Here is a 22,959-nt window from a genome sequence, read left to right as displayed (position 1 = left end):
TGTTGTTTTTCCCTAAATGACGATACCAAGAGTACCTCAGGTTTTTCTCTGAAGGCCTGTATCAAAGTCTGAAAAGACAGAATGAATGCACAGGCACTCTTTCAATCAGCTTGCTTGTTTCTAGTTTGTACACCCCACAGATTGGCCCTTTTGACAAAAGAGGCTCCACTTAATGAAGTTCAATTTACAACCTGGTGCCATTTTTTTATGGTTTGTTTGTGTTTTTTCTTGTAACATTTTTTGCCTCAAACTGATTAGTATATGTGTATAATGTTTCTTTTTAAGGAAGAAAATAATAGAAAAGGTAGTTGTTGAGTACACAAGTAATGCCAGCATTCTATAGGTAGAGTCAGGAACATCAGAAATTTAAGGTTATAATCAGCTATATGTAAGTTTGAGGCAAGTCTGAACTATAGGGGACATTGCATCAAAAGAAAATAAAAAGAATTAATGATTTTTTTTTATTTCTTGAGACAGGTCTCACTATGCAGTTCTAGCTGAACTAGAACTCAAGGGTCCATCAGCCTGGCTTCTGCCTCTTTGAGTGCTAGGATCAAATGTGTGTCCTACCATGCCTGGCAAAGACTGTGTAAGTCAATTTATTTCCTTGCCTAATTAAATTGATTTTGGCCTGGTGCTAATTCATGATTCTTCTGTCATTCTTTTCTTGACTTTGTTGGTAACAGGAATGCTTAGCAGTGAATTGAGGACCTTTTTAGAGTCATTTTGTCTATTCAGTGATCAAAATCTCACTATTTATCTGGTCTATGGTCCGAAATGTTAAATCAGAAGAGACCCAGGAGGGTGGAGATGTAGCTCAGAGGTTAAGAATACTGGCTGCTCTTCCAGAGCACCCTGATTCAATTCCTAGCAACCACATGGCAATTCACAACTATCTGTAACTCCAGTTTCAGAGGACTTAATACTATTTATCACACAGACATACATGTAAGCAAAACAACAAGGCATATTATAAAAAAAAGAAGAAGAATTATCTGAAGAGCCCCAGAACATGAGTAGCTGAGTTCATCTAATAAAAAGCCTTCATTTGTTTATATTTATGCTACAGTAATGCTTTTCCTGCCTGAGAATGTCTTGAGATATCCTCTTAGAGAAATGTTGGATTTTGTTGTGTCAGAGTCATACTTTTAAAACAATATAAGTTTTCTAATTTATTCAGCTTCAGAAAAGCATTAGTTTTTTTATATCAAATCTGTAAGAATTGCCATAAATCTCTTGACTCAGCAAAACACTTTTTATTTTATTTCCTTGAGATGAATTCTGGCTTTGTTTTCTAAACTATGGTTGACCTCATTATCTTGCTTCAGCCTATTGCTTCCTGTGCCAGTCAATACTGTTATGGAATGTTTTCCTGTCTGCTGCTGTAGCCACTGATGCCTTGTCAAGCAACCTCTTATCCTGGGTAACCTGTATTGTGTCTTCTTCCTTTCCTAGCAGAAAAGGAGATTCCTTACCTAGAAATCTAATGTCTATTATCTTTTTCCATTCTCTACATATCAGATGTGGAATCTCCTACCTTTCTTCAAAATTTTTATTTCAAATCTGCCTTTAAGTAGTCTGCCTTTTATTTCCAAAAATGAAAAACAGATGAGGTGGCACACGTGAATAGTCGTAGTACTTAGGGGAAATAGAGATCAAGTTGAGGGTCTAGGTTGGTGAGATGGCTCAGTGGTTAAGTGCATCGACTTCTCTTCTGGATGTCATGAGTTCAAATCCCAGCAATCACATGATGGCTCATAACCATTTGGACTGAGAAACAACCTATGGGCTAGAGCAAGCAGGTTGAAACAAGAGTGAGAAAGGAAATGGGGGAAGGAAAAGGTAAAAACAAAACAAGTTGAGGGTCTTTATTGGCTGGCTACATAGTAGGCTGGGACTAGCCTGGATTTTGTTAGACTTTGCCCTGCAACCTTAGGATAAAGGAACTCTTGAGCTCTAGAGGCCTTGTAACATCCCAGGCTGTAATTATCAGGGGTCTTAAAGCTAATTTTAAGATATGTGCTAAGTTACAGGAGAAAGACATGTATATTTATACAACTTTAATCCCAGCACTCAAGTGGCAGATCTCTTACCATCTGGTATACATAGAGAGTTCCAAGCCAGACAGGGCAACATAGTAGACAGACAGATTGACTCTCTCTCTCTCTCTCTCTCTCTCTCTCTCTCAAAAAATTTCAAATACAAAAAAATTACTCAAAATAATGAACCCTACAGTAGTGTGAGTTCATACATACTATAGTAACCATTTTGCTTCCTCAACCCTACCACCCCACTTGGCTAGCTGCAGATTCACTCTGCTCATCTTAATTCATCTTTTTATTTTTACATTATTCAATATATTAAGACTTAGCTATAATGTGAAGGCATTGTTTTACTACGTACTGCTTGGTTAAAAAAATACACACAAAAAAATAAAATCACTGATATAAATTTCAATGTTAACTTGTTCAATTCCACTCCAAACAGTGGTCTTTCTAACTTTTAATTGGCACTGACACAGAAGTGCCTAGTAAATATTTTCCATGTTTTTTTTAAATATATGTATGTATGTATTTATTTTATGTAGCCCTCATTGGCCTAGAACTTGATTTGTAGACCTGAACTTGAAGATCTGTGTCAGTGTGCATGGATTAAACACATGTACCATCACTCCCAGCAAAGGATATTTTATGCAACACTGCTTTAGAAAAATCAACAACTTTGTATTGTTTATCGCTGTACTTACAAAGAAACCTGTGTCGGAAGAGATGATCTGTGAAACAAGGTTGTTGAACCTCAAAAAAAAAAAAAGAAAAGAAAAGAAAAGAAAAGAAAATATCATGCAGATGAGGTTACCCAGTCAGAAAAGAACATGAATTATATGTACTTACTGATAAGTAGATATTAGCCAAAAAGCTCAGAATGTCAAGATACAATTCACAGACCATAAGAAGCTCAAGAAGGAAGACCAATGTGTAGATGCTTCAGTGCTCCTTTGAAAGGTGAAAATACTCACAGGAAGAAATATGGAGATAAAGTATAGAGAAGAGACAGTAGGAAAGGATATCCAGAGACTGCCCCAGCTGGCGATCCATCCCATATACAGTCACCAAAACCTGCATCTTATTCCAAATGCTGGGAAATGATTGCTGACAGGATCCTGATATAGCTGTCTCCTGAGAGGCTTTGCTAGAGCAAGCAAATACTGAGAGAGATGCTCACAACCAACCATTGGACTGAACATGATGTCCCCAAAGGAGGAGTTAGAGAAAAGACTGAAGAAACTGAAGAGGTTTGCAACCCCATAGGTAGAACAACAATATCAACCAACCAGACCCCTCAAAGCTCCCAGGGACTAAATCATTTACCTGAGTACACATGGAGCAACCCTGGCTCCACCTGCTTATATAGCCTAGGATGGCCTTGTCAGACATCAAAGGAATGAGAGACCCTTGATCTTGTGAAGGCTTGATGCCCCAGTGTAGGGTAATGTCAGGCTGGGTAGGCTGGATTGTGTTGGTGAGTTGTTGAGGAGTACCCACATAGAAGTATGTAGGAGGATGGGAGAAGGGTTTTCAGAGGGAAAACAGGGAAAGGGAGCAACATTTGCAATGTAAATAAATAAAATATCCAATTAAAAATTACCTAAAAGTTAAAATCTTTTCAGACACATAAAACATTATTTTGTAAAAGTTAAAAAAAAAAAAGGAATAAAAAAAGTATTGACATGATCTTTGCTGACAGAAGCTTTGTCATTTCATGAGGTCTCAAAGTTCTGTTTAGGAAATTTACCCCATTGCCAATGAGTTAGAGGTTCTTTCCCACTTTATGTTTTATTAGATTCAGTGCATTTGGATTTATGTTGACATTGTCAGGGAAATTCACCCTGAGATTCCACCTAAAACCAATCAGATTGACTAAGATAAAAAACTCAGGAGAGAACATATGGTGGTGAGGATGTTGAGAAATAGAAACAGCCTTCCATAGCTGGTGGGATTAAAAACTAGTACAACTACTCTGGAAATCAATCTGGAGATTCCTCAGAAAATTGTAAATAGATCTAAATGAAGACTCAGCTATACCACTCTTTGGCAAATATCCAAAAGATGCCCTACCACGCCGAAGGGGAACATGCTCCACCATGCACTATGCTCATAGCAGCCTTATCTCTGATATCCAGAAGCTGGAAACAACCCAGATATCTCACAATGGAAGAATGGATACAGAAAATGTGGTTCATTTGCACAATGGAATACTACTCAGCTATTAAAAACAAGGATATCATGAGTTTTGCATGCAAATGGATGGAACTAGAAAATATCATCCCAAGTGAGGCAACTCAGACCCAAAAAGAGATGTTTGGTATGTGCTCACTAATAAATGGATATTAGCCTTAAGTACAAAATACCCAGGATATAATCCACAAAACTCTAGATTATTAACAAAAATAAGGGTCCAAATGAGGATGCTTCAATTCCATTTGGGAAGAAGGCTTTCGTGGGAGGCAGATGGAATGAGCTGGGTGGGAGATATGGAATGGAGAACATGATCAGGTATTGGGGGTATAGCAGGAGAGAAGCCCTGAAAGCCAACAGAACAAATGGAAATATGCAACCTCAGTGGGTGGGGGTAGGGGGACTAACTTGAAACTACCAGAGACCTGGGAGGTGAGAGGCTCAAAAGACCTGAGATAAAATGTCCAACTGTGCGAAGAAGAAACTTGTAGAACTTTCCACCTCCAGTAGAAAGAAAGGGCATCAAGTGTAGGGATGGGGTGATATCCCACAGTCAAAAACTCTGACCCAGAATTCCTCCTGTTTAAAAGAACTGCAGGGACAAAAATGGAGAAGAGACTGAGAGAAAGTAGTTCCAGTAATTGGTGCAACTTAGGATTCATCTCAAGAGCTGGCTCCAAGGCCTGACACTATTACTGATTGTATGGTGTTCTTATACACAGCAGCCTAATATGGCGGCCCTCTGAGAGCCCCACCAAGCAGCTGAAAGAATCATAAGCAGATACTTACACTCAACCAATGGACTGAAGCTGGGTACCCTGGGGATGATTTAGGGAAAGGCTGGAAGAAGTTGAGGAGAGGGGCTACCCCATAGAAAGATCAACAGTCTTTTTATTTTTCTTTCTTTTTTTATTTTTTTTTATTCGATATATTTTTTATTTGCATTTCAATGATTTTCCCTTTTCTGGCTCTCCACTCCCGGAAAGCCCCATAAGCCTACTTCCCTGCCCCTGTTCCCCCATCCACCCCTTCCCACTTCCCTGTTCTGGTATTGCCCTATACTGCTGCACTGAGCCTTTCCAGAACCAGGGGCTACTCCTACGTTCTTCTTGGACATTATTTAATGTGTGGATTATGTCTTGGGTATTCCAAGTTTCTGGGCTAATATCCACTTATCAACGAATACCATGACTGATCCTTTGAGACTGGGTTACCTCACTTAGTATGATGTTCTTCAGCTCCATCCATTTGTCTAAGAATTTCATGAATTCATTGTTTCTAATGGCTGAATAGTACTCAATGGAGGAATGGATCAGCAGCCTTAAGTAACCTGGAACCCTGAGATTTCTTAGATACAGAGCAACATACCAGGCAGAATATACTAGCTGGCTTGAGGCCACCATCACACTTACAGCAGAGGACTATCTAGTCTGTCCTCAGTGAGAGAAGTGCCTAATCCTCTAACCCTCAAAAGACTTGAAGCCACATGGAGTGGGAAGGCCTGGCAGGAGGTAGGGGGTATAGTGAACATCATCTTGGATACAGCAGGGAGGAGGGCTGGGATGAGTAACTGTAGGATGGTGAACTGGGAAGAGGATAATGACTGGACTGAAAAATAGTAATAGTAATAATAATAGTAGTAATAATAAAAGATGATTCAGCTGGCCAATGCATCTGCCACCAAACTTGGCTAACAGAGATTAAACCACAGAACATATAAAATAAACTAAATTTGTACAATGAACACTGTGTATCATGCCAGACATGTACATGCATGCACAAATACATGCATGTGCATGTACACACACACACACACACACACACACAGAGAGAGAGAGAGAGAGAGAGAGAGAGAGAGAGAGAGAGAGAGAGAGAGATTATGATAAATATTCTTCAAAAAATAGCCTAGGAACAATGACATAAAGTACACTAGAAATCAACAATTTTGGTGGTATTTTTTGAGAATTATCTAAGTTTATTTTATCTCCTTAGAAGATATCTTGTTCTCTTAAGGTTATTAGTTTTAATTCCCTTTTTGTAGACCTTCTGCTATTTACTTGGTCTTTTTGTGGAGAAGATGAAATTTATGAGCACAATTTATCAGTTTTCTTTGAATTTCAATAGCAAGAATGCAATTTATTGTTTTAATGCAGTACTAACTACAGTCTCTGCCGAATATTTGTACTTTCTGTCGTGATTAAAATAGGTGTTAAAGGCAAGGGGGATGAGTCAGAGCAGTGTGGAGGGTTTTATTTCAGAAGTGTTTGGTGGTGGAGCTCATGGTACTCCTTATGAGAATCTCAAGGATCTCACATACCTAAGTGCATCATAAAGACTTGGATTGCAAACAAATTAGCAAGGAGGATTCATAATAATTTTTGTAGGATATTTACTTGGACAAACTATTTGTGCAAAATAGTTTCTGAAATACTTAAAATTCAGAAAATATTTTATGATACTAAAATGAGAATCATTAATAATTTTTTTGAAAAATTAAAATACCACATTTACGTGTCCAACTCTGATCTAGTTAATGAGAATTTCTGATTCATTTTCCCTGAAATATATGAGGATAGTTACATTGTTTTAAAACTACTTGTAGTTAAAAATGATTATTTTTAAAATTCAAAATTTAAAAAAAATTATATATACTTTTTGAAGATTCATTTATTTGTTTTATGTCTAGGAGTATTCTATCTGCATGTACAATTGCATGTAAGAAGAGTGAATCAAACCATGATATAAACGGTTGTGAACCACTGTGTGTTTCCTAGGAATTGAAATCAGGACCTCTGAAAGAGCAGCCAGTCCTCTTAACCAATGATAAGCATAAGAGAAAATTTCAGAATAAGGATTGTGGTACTTCCTTTATAAATCCAATATTAGAAAATAAAAAAAATTGATTATTTTGTATCATGAGAAATTTTTGATACATTGTATTCTTCATTATTTCAGGGGAAGTATAATCAAAAACTTTTATGAGTTAGATTGGAGATAAAGACTTAAAAGTGTTATTTTAATGTCACATAAACATGATTGGAAATCTCATTTTACTATATTGTCTAGACTGGAGGAATTTTAAAGAATATTTTTAGAAAATAGTATTTCACATAAATTTTCTGTTAAAGATTAGAAATATCTGTGCTAATTTTTCTTATAATCCAAGTCTTTACTGTTTATTTCAGGGTACACAGTCTGTGCATTTCTCACAGAGAACTGCACTTCAGGTCCTACCATGAACTTCCGTGTACTTCAGGTCCAAACAAATACAAATCTGAAATTAGTGCTTCAGCACAGCTCTGACATTAGTCACTTTCCTTTATCATCTATTTTAATCAAAATAAAAACTTTACATCATGGGGAAAATGAAATGTTATATTAAGTCAAGGGTTGCATTCTAGATATTATAGTGCAAAGAAAATAATGTTAAATTGTTTGCGTTCATTAGTTGCGTTTGTTGCATAGGCAGTGCTAATGAGAGACTGATGTTTCAGCCAAGAAGAATTTAAATTTAATAACCTTGAGAGAACTTGAATCTTTAAAGGGAAAATATAGTATTGAATAAAAACTCTCAAACTACCACTTAAAAACAAAATAAATAAAATTATTGCTAGTGTACTACACCTTATTGTAAAAGGCCATTCGTAAAGTTTTTTGTATGTCTGTCTCTCTGTTCATATGCCTGCCATGATAGAAAGATGATAAGAGGAAACTTTGGAGTATGCGATTTTCTTATTTTGGACGATAAAAGTTAGACAGTAAGCCTTAAAAGGCATGAGCTTTTGCCATGTGAGCCATGTTAATGTCCCATCTAAATAAATTATTAATGTTCTTAGTTATATAGCAAACACATTTGCTGAGGATGTTCAACAGCATAATATTAGTAATAAATTGTATAAATTGTTACAAGGAACTTTCATACTTATATTAGTGAAAAACTTTCCCTTTACTTTTCCAGAGAACACTCATTAGGTTTAACTGTAAATGACAAGGATAAATTTTATTTATTTGGTTCTTTATTGACTTTATAGGACTTAATGTCCTAATGTTTATAAGACTCTACTTCAACTTATTTAAATCCCTGATGTTGTTAAGCTCTTGAACATTAATATTAGTAGAGAAGATATTAACTCCAACTCTATCTAGAATAGCCTTGAGGAAGCCAAACCAACCTCTGCCAGGAAAACCCCTTCATGAAACTTATGCCTGTGGTGCTACTCTAAAATGCCAGGGTCTTGTAGATAATGAATGTCTACATTCCTGCAGATCCAGGCTTATGCAGTAGAGAATATCTCTAGATATCTCTGCTATAGGAACTACTATATCTGCTTTATTCAAACAGGAGACACTTTATGTCACTTCACTCTAAAGGGGGATTTTCTCTTCTCTTGGTATTTTTCACACAGCTGTATAAACCACTGGATTTGCATATTGCTCCCTAGGGTGGATTTATTTTTACAAGTCCAAGACAAAAGCTAGCCTCTTCCTAACTTTGACTACTTTGGACTCTTCATAAGGTCTCAGAATGAGATACCCTGCTCAGCTACTAGGGCTGCTTGTGCTCTGGATGCCAAGTAAGGAGAGGAACAAAGATTAAGAAGAGGATTTGGAGTGAGGGGGGTTTCTGGGGACCTGATGATGCAGATGCATGTTCTGTCCATGTGTGCCAGTCTTGTTTTCCATTACTGGGCTTGTGAGGTTTAGAGGTGGGGAGGATAGCCCGTGTTCTTGTGGCAACGCTGGCAAGTACAAAAATGAACAGAGATTTCTTATTCTCACTACCTAGGTCTCTTACATGGAACATATGAATGACAGTCATAAACACAATAAGAAGGGATTGAAGAAAAAAGCATTTTAAAATACAATTATGTTTACCTATAACCTTTATTTCTCTTATTTCAGGAGTCACTGGGGATATTGTGATGACCCAGGATGTACTCTCCATATCTGTAACTCCTGGAGAGGCAGTTTCCATCTCCTGCAAATCTAGTCAGAGTCTTCTGTATAGTGATGGCAAGATTTATTTGAATTGGTACCGGCAGAGGCCAGGCCAGTCCACCCAGCCTCTAATCTATCTCACATCTAACCGTGCCTCTGGAGTCCCAGACAGGTTCAGTGGCAGTGGGTCAGGAACATATTTCACATTGAGTGTCAGTAGAGTAGAGGCTGAAGATATAGGTATATATGTTTGTCAGCAAAGTTTAGATAGTCTTCCCACAGTGATACAGTACTGAACAAAAACCTCTCAGGTTAGGCAGGCCCAGATTTATCATGTGTTTCTTGTGTGGAGATCATCATAGCAAATTCTATAAGTTTGTGTGAAAAATATCTAGAATTATTTAGAGCTGAGGCTTTACAATAGGGTATGCATAAATGCTTTATTTTACCTCATATACCCACTGTCTAAAATGAGAATCTTGGTATAAATAAATAACTGGAGAAGGAACATTTTCTTTCAAAATGAAAATAAAGGGAGGACTGTAGTGTAAAACGAATAATTCTTATCATGAATTATAGCTACATAATAGAATTTGAGACTAACTCTGTATTACAGATTAGCTTTTTTTTTCATTTTTTGCTTTGGGTTTGGTACCTTTCAGTATGCATACAGCATACAAATATTTGATATTGTTAAGAAAGATTTTCTCTTTCTCCCTTTCTACCATCTTAACCCAGAACCTTCTCCACTTTGGAAATGAATAAATAGGGATAACTTCACAATTAATTAAGTGGGCTGGAGATACTATTTATTACTGGTATTATATTTAACAGATCATCATGGTAAATGGATGCCAAAAAAATGCCATATGTCAGAGGATCCTCTCATGGTATGGGATGAAGATTAGATATTTCCAAAATTTTAAAGATAACTATTTGAAATAAATCAAAAACCTAGTGTTTTGAGATAATAAAGGGTGACGGTCATACTCGGCATGTTGTGAATGAATGAAATAAGAACAACAAATATTCTCAATGCCTGAAAATTACCATCACAGGGTGAGGAAGAGAGTGAGAGGAAATATAGGAAGAGACTAAATGACCTGACTTTTTTCTGTGGCAGAAGAGCAGCACCATTCTCATTGGTGGTACCCTGGCTAGCTTCATGTTAACTTGATACAAGATAGAGTTGTCTAAAAGTAGAAAATCTCACTTGAGAAAATGCTTTACTATGACTGAACTATGAAGCATTTTTTAAAATTGGTGTTTGATGGGGAGAGATAAAACCCATTGTGGGTGTTACAATTCCTAGTCTGGTCCTAAGTTCTATAAGAAAGTAGGTTGACTAATCTATGAGGAGCAAGCCAGTAAGCAGCACTCCTCCCTGGCCACTGCATCAGCACCTGCCCCCAGGTTTCTGCCCTTTTAAACTTCCTTTGATGATGAACAGTGGCAGTGAGGAGTAAGGCAAATAAACACTGTCTTTTCCAAGTTGCTTTGGTTATGGTGTTTCATTGTAGCAAGAGTAACTGAAACTAAGATGATGGCATCAAACTGACAATCAAGTGGTAGCCTCCCTCTGCTTTTGTTTCCATTCAGCTGTGCTACCAATTTTGACTTCAGGTTTTATACCAATTACCTGCAAAATTATCAGTGAGCAATACATCTGATGATTTCAAGGATTTTCCATACTGTATCTAATCATTTGTGGGTTTCTTCTGTTTTGTTTTAAAAGAACAATAAATTTCCTCTTTTTTTTATCCTCCTTCATGTTTGTCAAAATTTAGAGATTGTAATGTTTACACTTTTGCAGGTGAAATTATGTTTTTTGTTTAAGAGACCAGTTGTTTTTCCTCATTTCCTTATTTCTAACTTTTCTGGTAATTGTAATATTTTGTTATAACAACCCCCCTCCATTTGTTATTATTTTTCCTTTTTCCTTTTCTTGTTTTCTTCTTTATTTTCATTTTAACTCAGTGAGTTCATTTTCATTTGCTTTCCTCAACATGAATTATAGATTTTTTTTCTGAAACATAGCAGATTATCAGTAACTATAAGGGTGTAGAGAATGGTAATTTCCCAGCAACCATTAACTGCCTTGGCTATCAGTGTTGTAGGGACACAGTAGCCACGCCCATATGCATAAAGAAATATTGATGTACCTAATTATATATAGGACTTTACAAATAGACACAGTGATAAGTTCATAAGAACAATTATCATACCTAGAATCTATTACTTCACAGAATTCATTGCTATCCTCCTGTTTTATCTTCTTTTTAAAAATTATTATTTTATTTATTTACATTCCAGTCATTGCCCTCCAGGTCCCCCCTCCTACAGTTCCGCATCCTACTCCTCCTCTCCTTTGAAGGTGCTCCATCCCCCTGGGCCTTCCCTCCCTGGGACCTCAAGTCTCTCAAGGATTAAGCATATAATCTACCACTGATGCTTAACCAGGCAGATTTCTACCCTATTTGTACTTCAGAACAGGCATTATATGCTCCTGGCTGGTGGCTCAGTCTTTGAGCTTCCTGTAGTCTGTGTTTGTTGAGACTTGTGGTCTTCCCAAGGCCACTGTCCCCTTCAGCTTCTTCAATCCATCTCCTAATTCAAACACAGGGGTCCCTGACTTCAGTTTAATTCTTAGATATGAGTATCTGTTTCTGTCTCAGACATCTGCCGGTAGGGCCTCTCAGGGGACAGCCATGCCTGGATCATTTCTGTAAGCACATAATAGCATCAGTAATAGTGTAAGGCCATGGTGCCCTCCTATAAGATGGATCCCAAGTTGGTCGGGTCTTTGGATTGTTTTTCCTTCATTCTTCTGTCCATTTTGGTCCCTGCAGTTCATTTAGGCAAGAAAAGTTCTGGGTCAGAAATTTTGACTGTGGGTAAGTAACCCTATCTTTCCACTTAATGTCCTGTCTGTATACTGGAAGTAGATTCTTCAAGTTTCCTCTCTCCAATGTTGGTTATTTTGGTTAAGGTTGACCCCATTAAGACCTTAGAGTGTCTTACCTCCTCAGTCTCTAATAAATTCTAGAGGGTCCTCGCACCTCCCATGACCTGATGGTGGTAATTTCCATTCATTCTCTTGGGCATCTGAGCTTTTTTTTTTTTTATTTCATTCTTTTTTTTTATTCGATATAATTTATTTACATTTCAAATGATTTCCCCTTTTCTAGCCCCCCCCCCCTACTCCCCGAAAGTCCTGTAAGCCCCCTTCTCTTCTCCTGTCCTCCCTCCCACCCCTTCCCAGTTTCCCGTTCTGGTTTTGCCAAATACTGTTTCACTGAGTCTTTCCAGAACCAGGGACCACTCCTGCTTTCTTCTTGTATCTCATTTGATGTGTGGATTATGTTTTGGGTATTCCAGTTTTCTAGGTTAATAACCACTTATTAGTGAGTGCATACCATGATTCACCTTTTGAGTCTGGGTTACCTCACTTAGTATGATGTTCTCTAGCTCCATCCATTTGCCTAAGAATTTCATGAATTCATTGTTTCTAATGGCTGAATAGTACTCCATTGTGTAGATATACCACAGTTTTTGTATCCACTCTTCTGTTGAGGGATACCTGGGTTCTTTCCAGCATCTGGCAATTATAAATAGGGCTGCTATGAACATAGTAGAGCATGTATCCTTATTACATGGTGGGGAATCCTCTGGGTATATGCCCAGGAGTGGTATAGCAGGATCTTCTGGAAGTGAGGTGCCCAGTTTTCGGAGGAACCGCCAGACTGCTTTCCAGAGTGGTTGTACCAATTTGCAACCCCACCAGCAGTGGAGGAGTGTTCCTCTTTCTCCGCACCCTCTCCAACACCTGCTGTCTCCTGAATTTTTAATCTTAGCCATTCTGACTGGTGTAAGATGAAATCTTAGGGTTGTTTTGATTTGCATTTCCCTAATGACTAATGAAGTTGAGCATTTTTTAAGATGCTTCTCCGCCATCCGAAGTTCTTCAGGTGAGAATTCTTTGTTTAACTCTGTACCCCATTTTTTAATAGGGTTGTTCGATTTTCTGGAGTCTAACTTCTTGAGTTATTTATATATATTGGATATTAGCCCTCTATCTGATGTAGGATTGGTGAAGATCTTTTCCCAATTTGTTGATTGCCGATCTGTCCTCTTGATGGTGTCCTTTGCCTTACAGAAACTCTGTAACCTTATGAGGTCCCATTTGTCAATTCTTGCTCTTAGGGCATACGCTATTGGTGTTCTGTTCAGAAACTTTCTCCCTGAACCGATGTCCTCAAGGGTCTTCCCCAGTTTCTTTTCTATTAGCTTCAGAGTGTCTGGCTTTATGTGGAGGTCCTTGATCCATTTGGATTTGAGCTTAGTGCAAGGAGACAAGGATGGATCAATTCGCATTCTTCTGCATGCTGACCTCCAGTTGAACCAGCACCATTTGTTGAAAAGGCTATCTTTTTTCCATTGGATGTTTACAGCCTCTTTGTCGAGGATCAAGTGGCCATAGGTGTGTGGGTTCATTTCTGGATCTTCAATCCTGTTCCATTGATCCTCCTGCCTGTCACTGTACCAATACCATGCAGTTTTTAACACTATTGCTCTGTAGTATTGCTTGAGGTCAGGGATACTGATTCCCCCAGATTTTCTTTTGTTGCTGAGAATAGTTTTAGCTATCCTGGGTTTTTTGTCGTTCCAGATGAATTTGATAATTGCTCTTTCTAACTCTGTGAAGAATTGAGTTGGGATTTTGATGGATATTGCATTGAATCTGTATAGTGTTTTAGGCAAAATGGCCATTTTAACTATATTGATTCTACCGATCCATGAGCATGGGAGGTTTTCCCATTTTTTGAGGTCTTCTTCCATTTCCTTCTTCAGAGTCTTGAAGTTCTTGTCATACAGATCTTTCGCATGTTTGGTAAGAGTCACCCCAAGATACTTTATACTGTTTGTGGCTATTGTGAAGGGGGTCATTTCCCTAATTTCTTTCTCAGCCTGCTTATCCTTTGAGTATAGGAAGGCCACTGATTTGCTTGAGTTGATTTTGTAACCTGCCACTTTGCTGAAGTTGTTTATCAGCTGTAGGAGCTCTCTAGTGGAGTTCTTTGGGTCACTTAGGTAGACGATCATGTCGTCTGCAAATAATGATAGTTTGACTTCCTCCTTTCCAATTTGTATCCCTTTGACCTCCTTATGTTGTCGAATTGCCCGAGCTAGTACCTCAAGTACAATATTGAAAAGATAAGGAGAAAGGGGGCAGCATTGTCTGGTCCCTGATTTCAGTGGGATTGCTTCAAGTTTCTCTCCGTTTAGTTTGATGCTGGCTACCGGTTTGCTGTATATTGCTTTTACTATGTTTAGGTATGGGCCTTGAATTCCTGTTCTCTCCAAGACTTTAAGCATGAAAGGATGCTGAATTTTGTCAAATGCTTTTTCAGCATCCAATGAAATTACCATGTGGTTTTGTTCTTTGAGTTTGTTTATTGATTGATTTGTATTGTGGTTTGTATTGATGGATTTCCGTATATTGAACCAACCCTGCATTCCCGGGATAAAGCCTACTTGATCATGGTGGATGATCGTTTTGATATGTTCTTGGATTCGGTTGGCAAGAATTTTATTGAGTATTTTTGCATCGATGTTCATAAGGGAAATTGGTCTGAAGTTCTCTTTCTTTGTTGGATCTTTGTGTGGCTTTGGTATCAGCGTAATTGTGGCTTCGTAGAAGGAATTGGGTAGTGTTCCTTCTGTTTCTATTTTGTGGAATAGTTTGAAGAGTATTGGTGTTTGCTGCTTACAGGAAACACACCTCAGGGTCAAAGACAAACACTACCTTAGAGTAAAAGGCTGGAAGACAATTTTACAAGCAAATGGTCTCAGGAAACAAGCTGGAGTAGCCATTTTAATATCAGATAAAATTGACTTTCAACCCAAAGTCATCAAAAGAGACTCTGAGGGACACTTCTTGCTGGTCAAAGGAAAAATACAACAAGAAGAACTCTCAATCCTGAACATCTATGCTCCAAATGCAAGGGCACCCTCTTTCATAAAAGAAACTTTATTAAAACTCAAAGCACACATTGCACCTAACACAATAATTGTGGGTGACTTCAACACTGCACTTTCCTCAATGGACCGATCAGGAAAACAGAAACTAAACAAGGACACAATGAAACTAATTGAAGCTTTGGACCAATTAGATTTAACTGATATATATAGAACATTCTATCCTAAAACAAAAGAATATACCTTTTTTTCAGCACCTCATGGTACCTTCTCCAAAATCGACCATATAATTGGTCACAAGACAGACCTCAACAAATATAAGAAGATAGAACTAATCCCATGCCTCCTATCTGATCACTATGGAATAAAAGTGGTCTTCAATAGCAACAGAAACAACAGAAAACCCACATACACGTGGAAATTGAACAATACTCTACTCAATGATACCTTGGTCAAGGAAGAAATAAAGAAAGAAATTAAAGACTTTTTAGAACACAATGAAAATGAAAACACAACATACCCAAATCTATGGGACACAATGAAAGCAGTGCTAAGAGGAAAACTCATAGCCCTGAGTGCCTCCAAAAAGAAAATGGAGAGAGCATACATTACCAACTTAATGACACACCTGAAAGCCCTAGAACAAAAAGAATCTATTTCACCCAGGAGGAGTAGAAGGCAGGAAATCATCAAACTCAGGGCCGAAATCAATCAAGTAGAAACAAAGAGAACCATACAAAAAATCAACAAAACCAGGAGCTGGTTCTTTGAGAAAATCAACAAGATAGATAAACCCTTAGCCAGACTGACCAAAGGGCACAGAGAAAGTATCCAAATTAACAAACTTAGAAATGAAAAGGAAGACATAACAACGGAAACTGAGGAAATCCAAAAAATCATCAGATCCTTCTACAAGAGCCTGTACTCAACACAACTGGAGAATCTGGAGGAAATGGACAATTTCCTTGACAGATACCAAATACCAAAATTAAATCAGGACCAACTAGACCATCTGAACAGTCCCATAAAGCCTAAAGAAATAGAAGGAGTCATAGAAAGTCTTCCAACCAAAAAAAGCACAGGACCAGATGGTTTCAGTGCAGAATTCTAACAGACCTTCAAAGAAGAGTTAGCATCTGAGCTTTTGACATGGCCCCCCCATACCAAGTCCTGTTCTCCTTTTCCCCTCCCCTTCCCTTCTCCCATCGAGGTCCCTCCTTCTCTCTGCCTCTTGTGATTATTAGCTTCCCCCTTCTAAGTGGAATTGAAGCATTCCCACTTGGGCCTTTCTGCTTGTTACCCTTCTTATAGTCTGTGGAGTTTACCATCAGTATTCTGTAATTTTGGCTAATATCTAGTAATCTGTGAGTACATACCATGCATGTCATTTGGGGTCTGAGTTACCTCATGCAGGATGATGTTGTCTAGTTCCATCCATTTGCCTACAGAATTCATGATGTCCTCATTATTAATAACTAAAACAAGGGGCCACTCCTCCTTTCTTCTTGTACATCATTTGATGTATGGATTATGTTTGGGGTATTCCAGGTTTCTAGGTTAATATCCACTTATTAGTGAGTGCATACCATGAGTCACCTTTTGAGTCTGGGTTACCTCACTTAGTATGATGTTTTGTAGCTCCATCCATTTGCCTAAGAATTTCATGAATTCATTGTTTCTAATGGCTGAATAGTACTCCATTGTGTAGATATACCACATTTTTTGCATCCACTCTTCTGTTGAGGGATACCTGGGTTCTTTCGAGCATCTGGCAATTATAAATAGGGCTGCGATGAACATAGTAGAGCATGTATCCTTATTAAACGGTTGGAAATCCTCTGGGTATATGCCCAGGAGTGGTATAGCAGGATCTTCTGGAAGTGAGGTGCCCAGTTTTCAGAGGAACCGCCATACTGATTTCCAGAGTGGTTGTACCAATTTGCAACCCCACAAGCAGTGGAGGAGTGTTCCTCTTTCTCCACATCCTCTCCAACACCTGCTGTCTCCTGAATTTTTAATCTTAGCCATTCTGACTGGTGTAAGGTGAAATCTCATGGTTGTTTGGATTTGCATTTCCCTAATGACTAATGAAGTTGAGCATTTTTTAAGATGCTTCTCCGCCATCCGAAGTTCTTCAGGTGAGAATTCCCTGTTTAAATCTGTACCCCATTTTTTAATAGGGTTGTTTGGTTTTCTGGAGTCTAACTTCTTAAGTTCTTTATATATATTGGATATTAGCCCTCTATCTGATGTAGGATTGGTGAAGATCTTTTCCCAATTTGTTGGTTGCCGATTTGTCCTTTTGATGGTGTCCTTTGCCGTACAGAAACTTTGTAATTTTATGAGGTCCCATTTGTCAATTCTTGATCTTAGAGCATACACTATTGGTGTTCTGTTCAGAAATTTTCTCCCTGTACCAATGTCCTCAAGGGTCTTCCCCAGTTTCTTTTCTATTAGCTTCAGAGTGTCTGGCTTTATGTGGAGGTCCTTGATCCATTTGGATTTGAGCTTAGTACAAGGCAATAAAGATGGATCAATTCGCATTCTTCTGCATGCTGACCTCCAGGTGAACCAGCACCATTTGTTGAAAAGGCTATCTTTTTTCCATTGGATGTTTTCAGCCCCTTTGTCGAGGATCAAGTGGCCATAGGTGTGTGGGTTCATTTCTGGATCTTCAATCCTGTTCCATTGATCTGTCTGCTTGTCACTGTACCAATACCATGCAGTTTTTAACACTATTGCTCTGTAGTGTTGCTTGAGGTCAGGGATACTGATTCCCCCAGAATTTCTTTTGTTGCTGAGAATAGTTTTAGTTATCCTGGGTTTTTTGTTATTCCAGATGAATTTGTTAATTGCTTTTTCTAACTCTGTGAAGAATTGAGTTGGGATTTTGATGGGTATTACATTGAATCTGTATATTGCTTTTGGCAAAATGGCCATTTTAACTATATTGATTCTGGCGATCCATGAGCATGGGAGGTTTTCCCATTTTTTGAGGTCTTCTTCCATTTCCTTCTTCAGAGTCTTGAAGTTCTTGTCATAAAGATCTTTCACATGTTTGGTAAGAGTCACCCCATGATACTTTATACTGTTTGTGGCTATTGTGAAGGGGGTCATTTCCCTAATTTCTTTCTCAGCCTGCTTATTCTTTGAGTATAGGAAGGCCACTGATTTGCTTGAGTTGATTGTTCTAGAAAGACTCAGTGAAGAAGTATAGGGCAAAACCAGAACGGGGAAGTGGGAAGGGGTGGGTGGGAGGATAGGGGGAGAAAAGGGGGCTTATGGGACTTTCGGGGAGTGGGGGGCTAGAAAAGGGGAAATCATTTGAAATGTCAATAAAAAATATATCGAATAAAAAAATAATGAAAAAAAAAGAAATACTAACTCAAAAAAAATCAGCAAAAAAAAAAAATAACTAAATAGTAATCCATTGTATAAATAAACCACATTTTCTCTATCCATTCTTCAGTTGAGGGACATATCTGTTGTTTCCAGCTTCTGGCAATTACAAATAAGGCTGCTATGAACATGTTGGAATATGTGTCCTTGTGGTATGGTGTGGTATCTTTTAGGTATAAGACCAAGAGTATGTTTATTCCCAGTTATCAGCATAAATATCCCCTGGTCCCAGAGGAGTGTTGTTGAGATCTCAGCCACCTAAAAGTTCTTGAGCACAGAGGAATTCACAATCTGTAGTACAGGTTTTCTCATTATCTTCTTATTCTAGAACATTTTCCTTTGCGAAAGATATTTCCCTTCTTCTCTGAGTTGGTTCTTTTCCTCAATTCATTGAAACTCCAGGCTTGAATGAACAGAACTTGATCTCGAAGTTCATTGATTAATGACCTGGTGATCAGTTCTGGCTGATGGCCTTTTAGCAACAAATTTGTCTTGCCAAAAGGGCTCAATCAGCAAGAAATAAGAATGAAGTAAGAGAGAAGTTGTGGTGATATGATAGGATGGATGGGATTATTTCAGTATTCTTGTGTATGTTGAGGTCTGTGTTGTAACAGATTATATGGCCCATTTTGGAGAAGGTACCATGAGGTGCTGAGAAGAAGGTATATTCTTTGTTTTAGGATGAAATGTTCTATAGTTATCTGTTAAATCCATTTGGTTCATAACTTCTGTTTGTTTCACTCTGTCTCTGTTTAGTTTTTGTTTTCATTGATGAGAATGGGGTGTGGAATTCTACCATTATTATTGTGTGAGGAACAATGTGTGCTTTGTGCTATAGTAAGGTTTCTTTTATAAATGTGTGTGCCATTGCATTTGGAGCATAGATGTTCAGAATTGACAATATATCTTGATAGATTTTACTTTGAGGATTATGAGCTGTACTTTTTTTAACTATTTTATAACTTTTGGTTGAAAGTTGGCTTCAGCTTATTTCTTAGGACCATTTGCTTAGAAAATTATTTCTACAGCCTTTTACTCTGAGGTAGTGTCTGTTTTTGTCACTCGTGTGCATTTTCTGTATGCAGCAAAATGCTGGGTCCTGCTGTATCCAGTCTACCTTTTTATTGAACAATTGAATCCATTGAAGTTAAGAGATATTAGTGAGTGCATACCATGATTCACCTTTTGAGACTGGGTTACCTCACTTAGTATGATGTTCTCTAGCTCTATCCATTTGCCTAAGAATTTCATGAATTCATTGTTTCTAATGGCTGAATAGTACTCCATTGTGTAGATATACCACATTTTTTTGCATCCACTCTTCTGTTGAGGGATACTTGGGTTCTTTCCAGCATCCGGGGGTCCAGAAAAGGGGAAAGCATTTGAAATGTAAATAAATATATCAATAAATTAAAAAAAGAGATATTAAGGAAAAGTGATTGTTGCTTCCTGTTATTTTTGTTGTTAGATGTGGAATTATGTTTGGGTGGCTATCTTCTATAAGGTTTGTTGAAAAGAGATTATTTTCTTTGTACTTTAGGGTGATGTTTCCCTCCTGGTGTTGGAATTTTCCATCTATCATCCTTTCTATGACAGGATTTGTGGAAAGACATTGTGTAAATTGTGTTTTGTCATGGAATATGTTGGTTTCTACATGTATGGCAATTGAAAGCTTTACTTGCCATAGTAGAAATTTGGAAGAAATTTTGGAAGAAATTTGTGTTATCTTAGGATCTATATGACATCCACCCAAGATCTTCTGGCTTTTAGAGAATCTGATGAGAAGTCTGAAATAATTCTGATAGGTCTGCCTTTATATGTTACTTGACCATTTTTCCTTACTGTATTTAATATTCTGGTCTTCAATAACAACAAAAATAACAGAAAGAAGTCATGCACATCTAAGTAGACTGACCCTTTACTCTATGATAATATGGTCAATGAGGAAATAAAGAAAGATCGGAAAAGATATTTACCAATCCTACATCCAATAATGGGATAATATCCAATGTATACAAAAAATTCAAGAAGTTAGATTCCAGAGAGTCAAATAACCCTATTAAAAACTGGGCATGTCACTTCTGGAGGACCCTGTTGTACTACTACTCCTGGGCATATACCCAGAGGATTCTCCGACATGCAATGAGGACATATGTTCAGAGAAGTCTTATTTATAATATCCAAAAGCTGGAAAGAACCCAGATGTCACTCAGTGGAGGAATGGATATGGAAAATGTGGTGTATTTACACAAAGGAATACTGCTCAGTAATTAAAAACAATGAATTCATGAAATATTAGGCAAATGTTTGGAACTGGAAAATATCATCCTAAGTGAGGTAACCCAATCACAAAAGAACACACATGGAATGCAGTTACTGATAAGTTGATATTAGCCCAGAAGCTCTGAATACCCAAGACACAATTCACATATCAAATGATTCCTAAGAAGAAGAAAGGAGAGAGCCCTGATCCTGGAAAGGCTTAAACCAGCAATGTAAGTGATTGCAAGGACAGAAAAGTGGGAGGAGTGGATCATCAGGGAATGGGTAGAGGGAAGAGGGCTATGGTACTTTTGGGGAGGGAGGAAACCAGGAAAGGAAAATCATTTGGAATGTAAACAAAGAATGTAGAAAATTAAAAAAAAATGCTAAGTAAGTATGGAAAAATGGGGTATCAAAATAAATAGGGAATTCTCAACTGAGGAAACTATAATGGCTGTGAAGCACCTAAAGAAATATTCAGCATCCTTAGTTATCAGGGAAATGCAAATTCAAACAACGCTGAGATTCTACCTCACACCACTCAGAATGGCTAAGATGAAAAACTCAGGGGACAGCAGATGCTGGCGAGGATGTAAAGAAAGAGGAACACTTCTCCACTGCTGGTGGGATTGCAAGCTGGAAAAAACACTCAGGAAATCGGTTTGACAGTTCCTCAGAAAAGTGAACATAGTACTAACTGAGGAGCCAGCAATACCACTCCTGGCCAATACCCAGAAGATGCCCCAACATGTAATAAGGACACATGCTCCATAGCAGCCCTATTTATAATAGCCAGAAGCTGGAAAGAACCCAGATGTGCTTCAACAGAGGAATGGATACAGAAATTGTGGTATATCTACACATGGAGTACTATTCTGCTTTAAAAACAATTAATTCATGAAATTCTTAGCCAAATGGATGGAATTAGAACGTGTCATCCTACGTGAGGTAAACCATTCACAAGGAAACACATATAGTATGTCCTCACTGATAAGTGGATATTAGAACATTGGCTCAGAATAAACAAGGTACAAATCACAGACCACATGAAGCTCAAGACAAACGAAGGAAGGCCAAAGTAGGCGTGCTTTGGTTTTTCTGACAAAAGGATAAAAATACTCACAGGAGCAATTATGGAGACAAATTGTGGAGCAGAGACTGAAGGAAAGGCCACCCAGAGACTGTCCTTCCTGGGGATTCATCCTATAAAAAAATCACCAAATCCAGACATTATGGATGACAAGAAGTGCGTGCTGAAAGGACCTTGTTATGCTTACCTTTGGAAGGGCCCTGTCAGAGACTTACAGATACAGAGGCAGATGCTAGCAGCCAACCATTGTGCTGGGTCCACAATTGAGGACTTGGAGGATAGACTGGAGGAGCTGAAGGGGTTTGCATTCCCATGGGAAGAATGACAATGTCAGCAAACCACAAGTCTCAGGGTTCCCAGGGACTAACCCATCATCCAAGTAGTATGGTTCCAGTCAAAAGTATGGCAGATAAATTCCTTGTCAGGCATCAGTGGGAGGAGAGATCCTTGGCCCTGTGAAGGCTCTATAGAACCCCAATGTGGGGAAATCAAGGGAGGGTAGGTGGGAGTGGGTTGCATGGAGAGGCATCTTCTTGGAGGCAGGGGTGAGAGGATGGGTTGGACATTTTCTGGGAGGGGGGAAACCAGGAAATGGTATAACCTTTTAAATGTAAATGAAGACTATATTCAATAAAAAAGAATGAAATTTAAGGAAACTTAAAGATTTTAAAAACTTTTTAGAATTTAATGGAAATGAAAACACAATATACCCAAACTTATGGGACACAATGAAAGCAGTGCCTAAGGGAAAACTCATAGCTCTGAGTTCCTCCAGAAAGAAACTGGAAAGAGCATACAGGAGCAGCTAAAGAGCATACCCAAAAACTCTAGAGCAAAAGGAAGCAAATATACCAAGAAGAGTAGACCTCAAGAAATAATCAAAGTCAGGGCTGAAGCCAACCAAGTAGAAACAAAGAGAATTATACAAAGAATCACCAAAACCAGGTGCTAGTTCTTAGAAAAAAATCAACAAGATAGATAAACCCTTAGTCAAACTAACCAGAAGTCACAGAGACAGTATCCTAATTAACAAAACCAGAAATGAAAAGGGAAACA

The sequence above is a fragment of the Apodemus sylvaticus genome, chromosome 2 (genome assembly GCF_947179515.1).
Source record: "Apodemus sylvaticus chromosome 2, mApoSyl1.1, whole genome shotgun sequence".
Lineage (NCBI taxonomy): Eukaryota > Metazoa > Chordata > Mammalia > Rodentia > Muridae > Apodemus > Apodemus sylvaticus.
The sequence above is the reverse complement of the archived record's forward strand: the minus strand, read 5'-3'. Positions refer to the sequence as shown.